We start from the raw sequence: 16,452 nt of genomic DNA, 5'->3' as shown, positions 1-16,452 counted from the left end.
TCAAAAGGGATCTGAGACAGGACGAGGGGGATAAATGGTCCGGGCACGAATGAGGGAGACCAAATTGTGAACATTGTAGAAGTTGTGAATGTTGTGGAAAAGGGGTCTTAGCCTGGACGAGGGGAACCGGTGGTCTGAGCCCAAAAGAGGGAGACCAGTCTTGAACTTGTGAAAGTGAAAACCCTGACAAAGGAAAGCAACTTTTGTGTTTTGTTTGTTACATCAGGCCCACTGAAATAAGAGACTGTCATTGCGGGAGAGAGACTTTGTCGGAAGGCCCGGATGCCTATGTATTGAACTGTTACCTCATGGCCAAGAAGCCAGAGTGTATGCAAAGCCTGCACGTGCCGCCTTGCCCCGTGCTGAAAACATGGGGAAGGGAAGACAACTGCTAAACTGTCCTGACATATAATTTCTTGAACACTTTTCTTTTGTATACATTGTTATCCCACACCATTTTGTATTTGGAAGTAAGGATTGCAATAGGTTTATTAGTATAGGCCCTTTTATTTTGACAGACTCCACTTGGACTGCGTTATTATTATTTGATGGATGTAGCTTGCTCCCATCTTTAAATTTAGATAGGCATTTTACCAACCCATTGAAGTTCAATAAACACCCTTGAACTGTGATCACTTGTGACTGTCTTCACTGTTTGATACCATGCCTTCCTTACACCAGTTACTAAAAACAGGGAAGGGTAATGGAGTTTCCTTCATATTCAATCTATTTTTGACTAGGCCAGTCTTGGTAGTCCAAGAAATTACATTCTGGAGTTTTGACTTGGGATAGAATGTATATAGATGCCTTGGCAAACTTAGATTGCGTACTAATATACAATTCTCCAAATCTGCCCTGGAAACACCTATATCATCCTGTTCTCTTTCACAAAACTATGGGCCACCTAAAAGCACTGAGGTGCACCTATGCCATCACAAAACATTCTTCCCCCGCTGCATCCCTCCCTCATCGTGTTTGCAGCAATTCTACAGTGGGGATATGGCACTGTATAAATGTCTATTAACATAACATTTCATATTAGGCCATATTATTTCATATTATGCCAGGGTGACATGCACAATAATGTCTTGGGAAAGTAGTGCCCCAATGGTAAGATCGTACCGAGTACAAACATATTCTCTAGCCTTAGCTCGCCAACTCCCGACCTCGCCTCTTATCTCTCAACCTTGACCATTAGATGACTAACAAACACCTAGTCCTCAAACCAGGCAAATCAGAGATCCTAATATGTGGCAAAACTGCTATGATTCCCCAAACTTTACCGTGGCCGGCTGCCCTTGGACCCCAACTGCCCCTCCACCGCCGTCAAAAATCTTGGATGCCGCACGGATGCAGAGATATCCCTCTCCAAACAAATTAACTCTGTATCCAGAACCTACCACATCCACCTATGCATCCTAAAACAAACTTTTTCTTACCTCTTTTACCCTCAAAGGGTTTCTGCAGTGTTGCCCATGATTATCTCCCGCCTGGACTACGCCAACTCCCTCTGTCTTGGTGTCCCTGCACGCCAGCTAAGGAAACTGAAACATGTCCAAAATACAGCAGCCAGACTGCTTCTTGCCCTCCACCCCAGGGAACACATCACCCTCGCAGTCAGTATTCTGCACTGGATCCCTGTTTTCCAGGAGCAATGAGACCTTCAGAACAAAATCATCCTCTTATAGCGCCGCAGAAACCTCAGATTGGGCTTGGCTCTCCTCCTGGCTATTTCGCCGCACCACTCCACCAGAGTTGGCCGCTCAGGTTTCTCTATTCTAGCGCCCACCATCTGAAACAATATTCCTCTGCACATCCGCTGCACCAAAAACTGTCTCTCCTTCAAAAGGTCCTCAAACCCTGGCTCTTTACCGCACTACCCTGAAAAGCTCATCAATCACGATTACATGAACTGTCACTCCAGGCGGTGCCGGCTGTGCTCACAGCGGCCCAGACTACACATACTCATCTTGACCCTGCCTCCCCTCAAGCACCACTAGCTGATTTACAGTAGTCACATATATAATATCACAGAATTGATGAATGGCTGAACCAGGCCTGTATGGAAATTGGACAAATCACAACAATAGTACTAGAAGCACAGTGGTGTGATAGAACCAACGCTGCTACCTCCACTAAAATCATACACCCGACCCACATAGCCGAATCTTGAAGCACAACCGGTGCCCCTGTGTTGATTAGTCTTACCATAGACTGGTGTTGCTGCTAACCGTTTTTATCACAGCCACAAGAACCAACAGAAAATGCCAAAATACCTGAGCAGGTGTCCTAACATCAAAGGGCCAGCAATGGGGCAAGGTATGTATAATACACCACTCCACTGGCCACATGCATGGCTATCACACTCAGGACTATACAGCAAGTACTACGACAAAAATGTGGTCGTGCTGGTCACATAAATTCTCTGCCTACTTACACCTGACTAAACGCCTCTGAAAACAGAATTCAGCGCAGTGCTACGATAAATTTGGGCACGCTGAAAACAGTGATTCTCAGGCACTGACGATACCCTACTCTTCTCAGCTCCCATCCACATGCCTGACTGCATGGATTGCTTTTCTACCAGAGCCTGGCCAGCCCTGCTATGCCTTTGTTGGCCAAATGCACACACGCATCATAATCATGCTCTAGGACCTCTAACACTCTGGATTTCGGTCCTCCGAGGGCGTTGCCACTAATAGCGCAACGAGACTTTAATAATGGTAAAATTGTCGATATACAAATGACAAATACAATACAATATAGAATCATCTGGGGCCACTGTTATCTTTTAAAGCACAGTGTCACAACTAAACAACAACCATGACCTGCGATGATGCAAATTTCTACTGCTTCAGACCATTTGCTTCAGAGATCTCAAGTAAAACCTGAAAGTAATGTGATAAGTGAAAAGAGCATGTTGAACATTCCCAGACACATTTCAGTACAGGTGTTAAACATGTCATATATTTGCACTAAAATAGCAGGATACAGAAACACAGGGATCAATCGCATCCCTGTAAAGATATATTTTTAAAAGAAAAGAATCCTCATTCAAGCCCCTGGCTGCTAAATATTAATGGATTTCATTTGAGGATCTGGAAAAGAATAGAAATATGAGAATGTATTTGATTTCCTTACTAGGTGTGGTGTTTTATCAATGCTAAAAATCCCAACAGTAATATGTTGCTGTAATTGGTTAAAAACTTAAGTGTTCCGTGAAACTGTACTTATGTTTTTATAATGCTGCTTTAACCTCGCTGTAGACTCTGCACTGACCTGATTTCGAATTGCTGCTTCCAAGGGTGACAGTGAAATAACGCTATGAGCTGTCTCGTCGTAAGGTATCGAAATAAAGACCAGCCCTCGATTTAATGTCACTGGCCCTCAAAATAGTGCTGTCTTCAACGGTTTGCAAACTACGTGTGATTCTCTTCCATCCTCTTTTGGAGAACATTCCAAACTCCAGCCCATGCAACAACCAGAGAATACAGTATGTCCAAATAACCCAGAAAAGCTATTTGCATTACGTGCTATGAAAGAAAAGGAAATTATCTCACGGCCACAGATGTGTGCTATTGAAATTCCTGAATACATATATAAGACTGTCCCTTGGTAAACGTTTCAGTCTAACTGATGTGGGTCTGGAGTACCACGTGTCGCACAATTTGTCTATTTTTAGGGGGCAAAAGTGGCGGGTATACCGCTTATCTATAAGGTGGGCTGGAAGGAACAACCTTCAATATCCGAGTGGAGACACTGTATGCTTCAACTCCGACAAAGGTTTAGCTAGTGGTCAACGCTTACCACTCATTGTTTTACTCCTAGTTATTGTCACTATAGTGTGCCCAGAGGTGCCCCCACTGCGGCATTATTCCTTTAGCCCTTTATTGCTCCACACTATCTTTTATTATTGGAATGTTATGAGGCCATAGTCCAAAGTAAGCGGGGTAGGGAAGCACATCTTTCACAGGCTGTGGGGGCATTCAGATCAGGGAAGGGCAAGATATAGAGAAGGACAGGAGGTGGGGGACAATAAGCGGAAGATCAAAGTAGGTCTTATATACAATGGTGCACGGGCAACAGCTGCAGCCCATAATGAGACTGGTATATTAAATAAGTATAAGAAAGCAGCTCCTGTTCAAGTACAAGGTCCATCGGGCATGCACAGTAGACAGTTTGAGTTAGGTCAACACCTGGGCTTCACAGGTCACAAAACAAGGCTAAAAGCCTTCCTGAATAGAAAGGTTTTGATTTTTTACCCTCAGAGCTGAAGGTGGCGATTGGGGAATAGTTCCAGAAGGAGGCACCAGCAGCATCCATGTTCTTGCTACCTTATGTTTCAAAGTCACAGTCGTTACAGATTTACTGCTATATTTTCCCAGCTGTATTCTACTTGTAGGTGTTCCCATTGTAACTAATAAGACTGCGACGTTATGCCCCACTTTATGCCTGCTCTGCATTGTAATTGTACCCATAAGATGTGCCCCACCACATTTATGTTCCTCATTGTTATCATAAATCTCCTGCTAGCCAATAGATACATCTAATTCTCCATCTTTGATGTTTCCCAATAATGTGCAGATGCGTTCTTCAACAGGTAAATCCAATCACAAGGGGGTTGTCAATCACCTTGCGGGAGAGAGGAAGTAGTCTGTCCCGGCAAGGAGAGCTTCACGGTAACGAATCACAGCGCACTTACTCTATGGGCACAGCCAAGCAACAGATTCGCTTAGCTCCTGTTCTCAGCCGTGCACTGAGGAAGCACTTAAATGTCCACGTCCTTTCCTTAACTGTATCGTGCCCCCAGTGCCGGAAGCGCAGATGAAGATGTGCACAGCGGGTGGGGGAATGGCTACGACTGCGCCAACAGAAATCGTGATGTCAGGGACTTGGCGGCAATCACAATCTATAACCGGCCTTCACCGAACACTTTCATGGGTCTGCTTTCAAACAGCGCATGCGCCGTCAAAGTAGGCATTTATGCAAATTAGGCAATGATGTCATTTGGCTACTTCTGCCTCTTTTAGGGCAGCCAATAGCTACTTTCCTCACTGAGGAGTTGGCAACACTGACACTGGCTCAGCATCAGTGCTGTGTAAGCAGCACTCTACGTACAGTTCCTTTGATGAAGCCAACGTCAGACTTCACACTTCGGCGAGTAGTGGATAGTATCTATTGATCTGTATATATCTCTATAGACCGCCCCTTGTCTATGGATAATATTGTAGCAATTTAAATTTCAGCTAACAGTCGCCCACTGCTCAGATGCCCTGTTTTATTATTAGGACTCTGTAAGTTTCTGCACGGACAGCGGTCCGCTGGCGCAGTGAGCACATTCATTCTCTGCTATAGTACTCAGGGGCAACTGACATAGCTACACAGGAGGGGGTGGGGGGTCGTTATTCAATTTACTTTGCTTTGCTTTTCATTCACTTTCTAGTGTAATTAATATTACATAGCATTTTGCTTTTCTGACTACACTGCGACAATTGATGGATGATCTCTCAACTTCCTGTGTTAAGTGTCAGAGGGCTACGTGTTCCCCTCTTAGGTAGGCCATGCACGAACACAGATTTCTATCCTTTTAGTAAGTGCCCTTTATAGCCCTACCGCCTTGCTTCTCGTGCTTAGTGCATTTTCCTGTTGTTGCAGGCTGGACCGTCATTCGCATTTGGTCCTTTTGTACACATAGTGCTCACTCAAGAAGGTGCTCAGACATCTTAGCTATGCTGCTTCCTTGGAGATACAGCCACCGGCAGACCTGAGGTGGGCTGACTATCGTCAACTGTGCGCCCTCCTGTGATTTTATCAAAACATCCCTTGCACATTTACTATCACAATTTGGTGGGGCATGCATTGTTTGATGGAGGTGACAGGCAGGCCTCACTGATGGTGAATAGATTTCCCCTGGTTCTTCTTTTTCAACAGTGGCTGTGTTTTTGCACTTGTTAATGATTTCTATTGGCAGTTAACTTAGATTGATTATCAAGGCACTATATATAGTGTGTTTTGCATACGCAGGGTCCATAATGGGTGGGTCCTGATGAAGGCGGTCCTGATTACTATATGCCACCAAAACGACACTGTGAACTTTATCCTGACGTCGACCCCGGATGTTCATGAATGTATATCTTGGACTGATATGAGTGTATTTAAATGAACTCTGTTACAAAGAAATGTATATGCATTTGAATTTTCATACTTCAAAGATATTTTGCATTAATGTTTTAATGTATATACGCACATAGGTTGCCAGCGATATTCGACAACATGAGTGTAGATTAGGTTTACATTATGACAGCTTTTTTGCTCCTACTTTTATTTTCAACGCCAGAACCGTTTTTTGGTATTCTTATTACTTTGTATTTCAATTTAATTCCCATTGACTTACCTTTTGTTAGATAATTAATAAATGGATATGCTTAATTTCTAATGTTATTTTTGTTTGTGCTTCTGTTGGTTTCACTCATTGAATACTCATTAATTGATTATGCTTTTGTTAGTTCTCAAGTTATTTATGATTGAGGCCAGGTTTCATATCCACTAGAAATCAAAATATGTTATTAAAATAATTAATTTCCTATTGGGAACTGTGCTACACTGTAAGTGGCCTTCCCATGCCTACACAGAAGCTCAAACTGCTGGCAATTCCGAATACTTGTTTCTAGGGGGATTCTGGCCAGCCAAGCAAAAGTGCCCTGGGACGGCTTGGGCACATTAACGCACATGTCAGGCCTAGCATGTGACTGTCACCACTCCAGAATAGCGGCCTCGAACCCAGCAAGCCTTGCGAAATCAGTTGTAGCGATAACGTAACGTGGCTTTAGATTGGTTCCCCCTCAGGTTATTTGTCAGTCAGTCGAATCACTCTGGCCGAGGGATGTGAGTGAGAAATGAGGAAACACTCGTTCTTCAACTTGTCACCGCCCCAGGTGAGGATCAGGTTTCGCTCGCGGTTACAGACGCAACCAGTTCCCCCGGATGAACGAAAAGCAAGCCTTCCCGCCTTAGGCTGGCTCCGATGCGGCCTACAGGGGCTCGCAACGCTCGCTCGTTCTCGTTTCCGGACAACGCCGGCACGTTGAACCGGTGGATCCGGTTCCATGCGGGTTGGCGCGGTGCCTGGATGGCTGCTGCATCTGCCCCCTCTGCGCCCCCAACCGCAGCCTGTTTTTGAGGGACGAGTTTCAGTGCAGCGTCAAGTCTGGGCAGATCCCACCCAGAGCCTGCTTTGAGCGGGAATCCCAGAGTGGGCGAGATGCCGGGGGATTAGCGCAGTGAGTCAGCGAGGCCGGCAAGACAAGAGGATTGAGGGGAGGGACGAGACAATGAGCCGAAAGAGCAAACAGGCTCTGCTGGAAGGTGCGTGACTCACCTGCCGCCTTCAACGTACAATCAATGCTCGGCGAGGAGGGAGCGGGGCACCGGCCTGCAGCTGACTGAAAACATGCGCTGGCGCGAAGGCCCACTTTTAATAACGTACAGGAGACTGACTACCTTTTTTAAAAACGTGTTGATTATCAAAGAAGTGTGATTTACTGAATGTTACTTGGCCGGTGATCCATTGAGCCGTTTTTAAGAAGGTGGAACGGTTTTGTTTGGAGAGCGAATCCTTTGAAGTTAGGGCGCGAATTAGGAGGGTTACTTGAAAGAAATACCCCAAATGAGTTAGTTGGGTGGGGCTAGAGCCAACGGAGCGAAGGACAGCCGCAGGGCGGTCTCTGTGTGGCGGATGAGTTCAGGCCCCATCCCATGTCAGAGCCGTTTAACCAATAATAAATCATTTATAACGCGCATGTACACACGTGTTTCTAGGCGTGGCAAGACAAGGTAGGGAAGACGGGAAGAACAAAACAATCAATCTTACTAGGCCTTGTATCAGTCAGATCGTGCAAGTGCAGGAGGGAGAGGAGAAGTGCCGGGGGAGGGAAGGGGAAGTGCAGTCAGGGCAACATTGCTGTAACTGCAGCCAGCTGTGGGTAAGTGCAAAGAGGCAAGGGACTGTAGGGTTACAGATACAGCCCCTAAGTGCGTGGGTCCAGAGGCAGTGTAGGGACTGCTGGTCATGGGGTACGGGGGTTTGGACAGGTGCACCTGGTACCCATTGAGGTACAGATAGGGGGACCAGGTTTAAAAAGTAAAAAAGCGTGAAAGGACAACTAACTATTGAAAGTAGCTGTCAAGGAACTACACGTCAGTAGCAGTTGGAGGAGAAGGGGTTTTAAGTGTTACTGGTGAAATAAACACATTATAATTCATGTATCACTAATTTATCACAAACTAACACTATCTTAAGTTGTAAAATGCAGCATTTCTTCTGTGCGAGCTGTGCATGCCAGCTATGAAAACCAAATACCAAAAACCGGGACCACTGCAGTTTCCAATTGAAGCATAATCTTGACAAAGGGGACAGAGCGCCACATTCTGGGACAGTCCCAGCAAAACCGGGACGTCTGGTCACCCTAGGTACAGAGGAAGGCCAGGCAACCAGTCAGCGCAGCAGACAGGTAGGTCAGCAGGGGAGAGTGAGAGAAAGCAGAAGTGAAAAGGAAGGTCTTGCGCTGCTTCTGGAACCGCAGGTGGTCCTGCTCATGTTTAAGAGGGACAAGGGGCTGTTCCAGAGAGAGGCACCTGCAGAGGAGAGAGCAACGTGTGTCTTCAGGTGATTTTGTTTTTTTCCCCTGGACCTTTGCTAGACCTAGAAAAGGATTGGATTTATTAATAAACTTGTTTTTTTATGTAACACTATTCGACAACGAAATTTTGACTTAGTTGGGTAAAATAAAATTTGTCACGTCTGTGGACGGACACAGTTAAGTGTGTGGGCAGAGAATATGTGTGTTGGCAGGGATCTCGAGTTGAGTAAGGTGTGTGTTGCTCATCATTTTATGTCTTTCCTTTTTACATTCTGGCACTTATGACCCTGTGTCGTTATAGTAGAAACCAGGTTACACGTGCTACTCGCACCTAACTTGAGATATCTGTATGGTGGAAGCCAGGATAGATGAGACAATAGCCCAGTCACTATAGGCAACATTGAAACAACCAGGAATATAATATGGGAAACTAGGGAGGCTTTCAGGTTCAGGCCGGCCCGGCGGCAGTCTGTTCAAACCACCAGTTAGTGGCCAAAATGCAAGGCACGATGCTACAGAGAGGGATCCCCATGAAAAGAAAAGAAGATACAGGATTAGTCCGTGTTTCACAGTGCGAATTCTGGGCCAACAAGGAAACCGCAAATGTGTTCACAAGCTGGTGAGGCAGCTGGTTTTTTGGGCCTTAGATTTTGGCTGCCCTCCCACTTTGAGGCAGAAGGCATAACTCTGATGTGATGCACAGCCCGTGGCTCCGATGGCAAGTCCCTGTCAACTTACATACGTTTAAACAATCATTAACATGACGGCAGCACCACATGTACATTGAGTGGCAGAGGACAAAAGCCAACCCAGGCCTTCAATGATTAGCTTCTCTTTATGGAACTAAAACGCCTCTGAATTGCGTTTAAAGATTTATTTATGTTAGTGCACAATGTAATGTTAGATGCATAAGTGGTCGGGTGTGCTTGCGCAATCCTGGAAGCTTGGTGAGTGGCTTATTTCCCGAGGCGTGTTTATAATTTGTACCCAGGTGAAACTCTAGAATGTTAATTTGTGTGACTGCCAAGCCCAAGCCAAGAGTGTCATTGTCAAGAATAGACAGTGTATGAAGGTGAATTCTGTTAGTAACAAGGTAAGGGAATTAAGTGGTAAAATTGGTATAGTACTTGCACCTTGATGTGAAAAAGGGAGTTTGTTTCATGTGTCATGCTAATATATATTTTTTTTTTACCTCGTGTTCAGACAGGATGGGGCCTTGCTTAAAGGCTATCAAGGTATAATTAAACCTATTATTCTATAAAGAGAAAGAATAGCTTCAGCTCCCTATGCTGGATGTGTTTATTAGACTATGTGAAAGGTGAAACAGGATGTGTGACCAAATAGGATAGGTAGGTAGAGGAGAGCTAGATGTCTGTACCTTCACTTAGGCCTTTAGGCCATGAAACGCCGGGCTCTATGCACTGTTAACCTGGAAAGAAATATGGGTACTTTTAAAGGAGGGTGGGTTTTCAACCATTGCTCCCCTGGGATCAGGCTTACTGGAGTTTCTTGAGACCTGCTTGAACCTTTATGGGGATGGTTGTAGCCGTCTGTGAGGCAGGAATCCTCTAAGACTGAGTTTATGGGAGTTAATTAGCATCATCTAGTCTTTGTTATATCCTTCTTAACGCAACTGCAGTTACCCTGTCCTGTTAATAAAGGGCAGCATGTGAATCGTGGGTCAAAGCAGGTTACCAAATTACACTTCTAGGTCTATTTTCCATTCCCGTGTTTTTTATTTAATTGATTGGGTGTTTTGGGGAGTGCTACCATTGTTTGGAGCTGGGGTGAAGACCTAGCCATGTGGGGCAATTTCTGGGTGTATTGCAGCGTCACATATATGGAGAGCAGCCTGTCAAATTGATGATCAACTCTAGCTGTGACGGCACTGGCAGGGAATGCCTTGAGGCTTTGCAGGGCAATGAATGGTGTCCAAAGCCATGGTCAGAGAAATATAGGAGAGCTTGTATGACCAGAAACCATACCCTCCTAGAAGTTTTCCTTTTTGTAGCGGCTTTCCACATATTTGCATCATGGCTGTTTTAACTAGACCATTTTTCTGTGGTGTGATAATCAAAAGATGGTACAGGTTGTGAACAGAGAGTCTGCCTCCTGTCCATTGGTTCTCACGATGCTTATGGCATTGACTGCACACGTAAGGGAGAACAAAGAGGTGAGGGTGTTGCATACCGAGGTGTGTAAAATAACGTAGCCATTGCTTTGTCTTGTTTTCAGTGGTACAAGTTCTGGGAGATAGCCCCCTACAAGGAAGGAAATTGGGCAGAATTCATTGAATGGTTATGGAGGATAATGAAAACGTTCTAGCTGTTATGGTTGAGAAATCCATCCCTCCTTCGTTATGTTTGACCTTGGGGATCATCTTCATGGCCCAGCCTGATGGCATTGAGCAATATGCTCTAGGTGTTCAGTATACATACTGGTGACAAAGGTTCATATGTGAATCATCTATTTGCCGATTCACACCTTTGGTGCATGATGATACAGATTCAGCCCTGATGATGGACATGGTCTGAAATGCATTGGCTGGCTTTGTTTTGAATCTGTTTCCTTGCTTGGTATTTGTATTAAAATATTGAATTATCTTTTGTACATATGTGAATCTTTCTCACAAGGAATTTTATAAATATAACACTTTAAATATTTCTGAATATAAGGTTTAATAGGTCTTATGAACCCAGTCACGAGCACACAGTATTTGGGGAGATTCTCCAGGTCCATCACTTTCCTGACAGCTCCGTAGCCTCAAGTACTCTGAGACATAATAGGGCATCAGAAGAACTATGGAAGGGGGCTGGATTGGGGAAAAACAGCTGAGAGCTTTCCTGTGGAAAGTGTACATGCCAAAGATATCAATAAACTGGGAAGCTGCCCACCTTGCAGCACTGTGCAAAGCTGGTGGGAAGGGCTGATCCGAAAAGCCAGAAATTCAGATACAATTCTGTCAGTGTTTTTGGAGGATTTGTTAAGACTGCACGTCGTTTTACTCCTGATGGTTAGACAGTTGCCTGGTTAGGCAACAAGCACAACATTTGGAATGGTGATTGTGTAGTTATATCTTATAAAAGCCTGGTCAGGGTTAGCAACATGTTTATGTTTAGGCTAATGGGAGTTAGTATACATACACAACAATCTGGTATTAAAGTGGTCCCCATCAGATATTTACCCACTGAAAATGTCCATGTACAGATTGTACAAGCCAAGTGGCCTTAGAGACATTCCTAAACATTCACCTAGAGGGCTGCTACGAAATGTCACTGGGCCACAAGTGTGGCCATGCTGCAATCGGGTTGAAATACTCAGCACCTTAGACGAACATGATTGACTTGTTAGTGTCCCTTTTCATCCTTCAGAAAAGTTTATAGGGGAAAAGGGGTACACAAAAATGAACACTGGAAGCTACAACATTGCTGGGCAGCTAGGTTGCCAAACTAATGAATAACTTCTGCCCTTTTTTTTAGTACTTTTGATATCATAATGCAGTAGAAGACCTGGCTGGATGTACCATCAGAACTAGATGCGTTCTCATGCATTATTTCAAAAGCCACGCCTTCTGTAAGGGGTAGGAAAAAGGGGTGTCTGCTCATACAGGTATAATTCCATTGAATGTGACCCCTTTGTAAGTCTTAACCACGTCAAATATAATACTTGCCTAAAACTCACTGATAGGCTCCAATCGTAATCTAGTTTTATTTACCTTTTATAATTTTAAAACCAAATTCCTCAGACAAGAAATGCTGGTATGATTTATTGCAAAGTTTAAAATCTCTGTCTGATGATTCACAACATAACAACTGTAACACCATAATTGGAGGGGATTTTAATTTAAAACTGGGTTTCCAAGGCTAATTAGAACCCTTTGAACAAGAGGAAGGCACCGCTTGTGGCATCCCCCCTTTCATTATGACCGATGCAAGATATGAAAGTGGCTCTTGGTTTTTTATATAAATGTATGAGATGGGACATAGGGCACTTAATGGTAGAACTATATCTGACACTCCAGGAAAGTACACATTTAAGGGAGGAAGCCGCAGAAGCATCTCCACTGACTACTTCATGGTATTCACTGATGAATGGTGTAACATGTTTGAGATGGAGGTGATCAACCGAGACAATGGAGACTATTATCCCGTACTATGCACATATTTGATAGAAACCAACACCAACATTTCCAATGTTGTAACAACTGTGGGTAAACCCTGCAATAAGAGACGAGCACTGAAGTGGTTTGATGCTTGTTATGAAATCTGCTGGTCTATTGAGAAAGGGAAAATTCAAAGTGATACTGAGTTGATGTTCAACTCCAGGGATGCTAATGATGCAATTGAAGGTTTTGATACGGTCCTATCTCGTGTGATATGCCAAACTCTCGCAGATCAAGGCCGTCGGCACTCTTGCTATGGGTCTAGTTGTTCAGCCTGGTTTATGAGAGAATGTTGAGATTGAAAACAAATGAGCTGTTAAATTTGTTAAACAACATCCTTGAAATTCTACTGATAACGCAACAAGGCGTAAACAATTTAAAGAGGCCATTCGATTAGGGAAACAGTGACAAGTGGCTGAGGTTGTGGCACTTTGAATTGGGGATTAAGTGCAAAGGATTACCTTAAATATTGGAGAATGGTGGCAGAAGGCACAGAAAAAGTTAATGCAACTAGCGGATTGAACTGTAATAAAAGGGAGCAAGAATGGATCAAGCATTTTGCTGCCATATATGGTGGGGGTGATGATGGGTATGACAACAATGGAATTATCACAGACAATACGGTTTTAATAAGTGATGCATCAGTTCCTAATGTAATCTTTGATCAAAAGGAGATTATTGCAGCTCTGAAAGGTGCTGTAAGCCATAAGAGCCCTGGCCCACACATATGCCCTTGGACGTGTATTAGTCTACTCCTTCTTTTTGGGCCTCTATTTTAATTGGTTTGTTCACTGCTGTCACCAGGGATACGGTAATTCCCTCCAACTGAACATGTTTTATTTTGGTCCCTATTTTTAAGGAGGGATATTGTGGTGGTCATCTTGTTATATCCTTTTGCACTCCAGAATTTTAGTTTGGTCTAAGATACATTATATCATATTCAACGTTCATTTTGAGTTTTGTGAATTGTTAAGTACCATTGACCAAGCACTTAATTTATTGCTGCACAACGATATTTCTTCTTGCTTTATGCAGACAAGGAAGTATTCCTAGCATGAACTATTAAGGCCCTGCAGTCGCTAGTTAACATCAATACTTCATTTATGAATAGAAGAGAGCTTGTAGTGAATATATCTAAATTAAAAGGGATGGCAGCTGGGCTCAGAAAGATGCAACCTTTGAGGTTTTTTTTGTAAAATGAAAAAATTAGCAAATGTAATGGTTCTCAGGCTCTCAATATCTTTGTATTTCTTTCTTGAATTGCCTTTCATGGGCTGGCAACATAAAAAAAGAAACTGTGTGCATGGATCAGTCAAATTGTGCCTTATATCATTTTCCCATAACACTAGATGCATGGTGATTAAGGCCATCTTCATTGCCTACAGGGCAAAGTTTGTAAAATGGACAACCTACAGGGCAGGGGTATAGGGCTATAGTTAAGTGCACCCACTGGTTAGTACGGAGAATACTTTCCTGCGCTGGGTTGTTAGAGAAACAAAGTGTTCCCTGATTGACACTATCCATGTAGAGCTTGCGTTTCCAGATTTGTTGGGCAACATCGGGCGCTAGCTCTTAATGTTGTGACTTACCCTGTGGTTTGCTAAAGGTTTCCTAACTGATTTACTTAAGTGATGTTGGACGTAGGATAATTTGCTAGTTGTCTCTTCACAAACTTTAACGGGTTAGAATCATGGTTGTACAACCAACTTGAATAACGGAAAATTGGATATTTGTCCTGAGGAAACATTACTTCCATTTCCAAAAATCTTTGAGAGAATGAAAAGAGCTGTGGAACCCAACGGGCCATATGTCCCTACCTGTGAGGTGCCACCGGTTGGGAACTCATATTTATTAAGAATGAGGAACACGAATACTTGCTCGTTGATAACCAAGTTTAAATTTGATATAATTCCTTTGAAGGTATTTACTAGTAAGTGGAAAGGTAATGCACATGCTGATTACACATGTGCTTGTTGATTAGATGTTACAGAAGATATCCTGCACTGTATGTTACTTTGTCCGAGTTATAAGGTTCTTTGAAGTAGCAACTTATTAGCGTTATTTCGTACGTTGCTTTGATGTTTTTAGCCATGTGCATGATGTTTTTAGCCATGTGCAATACACCAATAATTTGCCGGATTTTTGGGCAGGTAACTAACAAATGCTTTTAATATAAGGGCTAAAATGTGTTCTTTTACAAACGGATAAATCCATGAATTGACATCTGAGCTATTGATTTTATGGAATGTTAAATATATCAACTTCAGTACTTTTATTAATATTTTGCATTGATTTTATGGAAAAATCTATTTTCCCAAATAGTCTGGATTGAATCGAGAAAGAAGTGAGCATGCCCATTAAGGGCCTTGTTAGGGGTTAGGTCTTGGGGCTCGCAATCACTGTTGCCACACCAGAATGGTTCTCCTTTGACAGTTTTCAGTTTCGGGCAATGGTGATGATGCAGAGCAGTTTGGGACCCTGCTGCTTTTGGATCCCACTCCTTTAGGATAGGCAAAGCAACAACTGCTGCAAAGGGATGGCTGAAGGTGGATAAACTGAAGGAAATAGGTAGATGAACACCTGAATGTTATAAGAGGTATGTGAGATTGGGGTTGACTTCCATGTTTCATATAATGACCACAGTTTCCAATTCCCCCACACCCTGATATAGCAGCATATTAGATGAAGACTGCATGGGTTTTTGGACACTCTTTCATTAGGAGCGATGCTCTGCAACTGAGGAAGAAAGCCTAGGTTTCACAGCTCTGGGATACTGTGGTTTAGGAGATCAGGCATGAGGTTAGAGCATTCAGAGAATGCGGTTTCACAGAATAGATCCCCGCCCCCGGATGTCCTCATAGTAAACCTGCAGGGGCAGCAATCTCAAGGAAGGGGATAGGGGGAAGCTTTTGGAAGAATATCTGCAAAAATGTTGGAGACTTACAAAACAATTGGGTGGGAATGAGCTCCTATTGTTGGAGTTGATTCCCAGATATCAGTGGTTTGGGCGGTGTCACTTAGGGCCTTAGAAAAGCCAATGAGGAACATTTATTTGGAGACTGCAGGACAGCCACTTTTGCCACAACACAGCATGGTTTTATACATGCCTGGGTATTACAACAAGAATGGGGGACATCTGTCCTATACAGGTACAGACCTGTTTTTTTTGGTATCCATTGAGGCTGCCCTTACTGAGAGGAGCTTTGCGTGATATAAAGGCCCTGATTACAAGTTTGCCGGTCCAGGAACAGTGCCGGTAATATTGTGGCCTGCACTTTTCCCAGACCAGCAAACTACAGGTTTGCTGGTGGGGGTTCTCTGATTTACCTCCAGCCAAGAGCTATGTGTTAGCAAAGTCCTTCTCAATTGTTGATTAACCTAAGGGGTTACCAACATACTTAAGGCGATTTCCCAATCCTCATTGAAGGGCAGATTTTTTGCAATTTCGCCTAAATTTGTTACCGACGGGTGAAATTTTGGCAATCCATAATAATTGCCCAGACAGAGATGAAAATTGCACGCTGTGTGGGGAAAGACAAAAACAAAACTTAAAAAATCTTATGGTTGATTGCCATGCAGTACAGCCCGTGAGAGTAAAGCATTTCTCCTGCTTCGAGGAAAGAGAAATATGGCTAAATACTGAATATTTTG

Source organism: Ambystoma mexicanum, chromosome 8, assembly GCF_040938575.1.
Source record: "Ambystoma mexicanum isolate Mex_15411 chromosome 8, UKY_AmexF1_1, whole genome shotgun sequence".
Lineage (NCBI taxonomy): Eukaryota > Metazoa > Chordata > Amphibia > Caudata > Ambystomatidae > Ambystoma > Ambystoma mexicanum.
Note: the sequence above shows the minus strand (reverse complement) of the source record.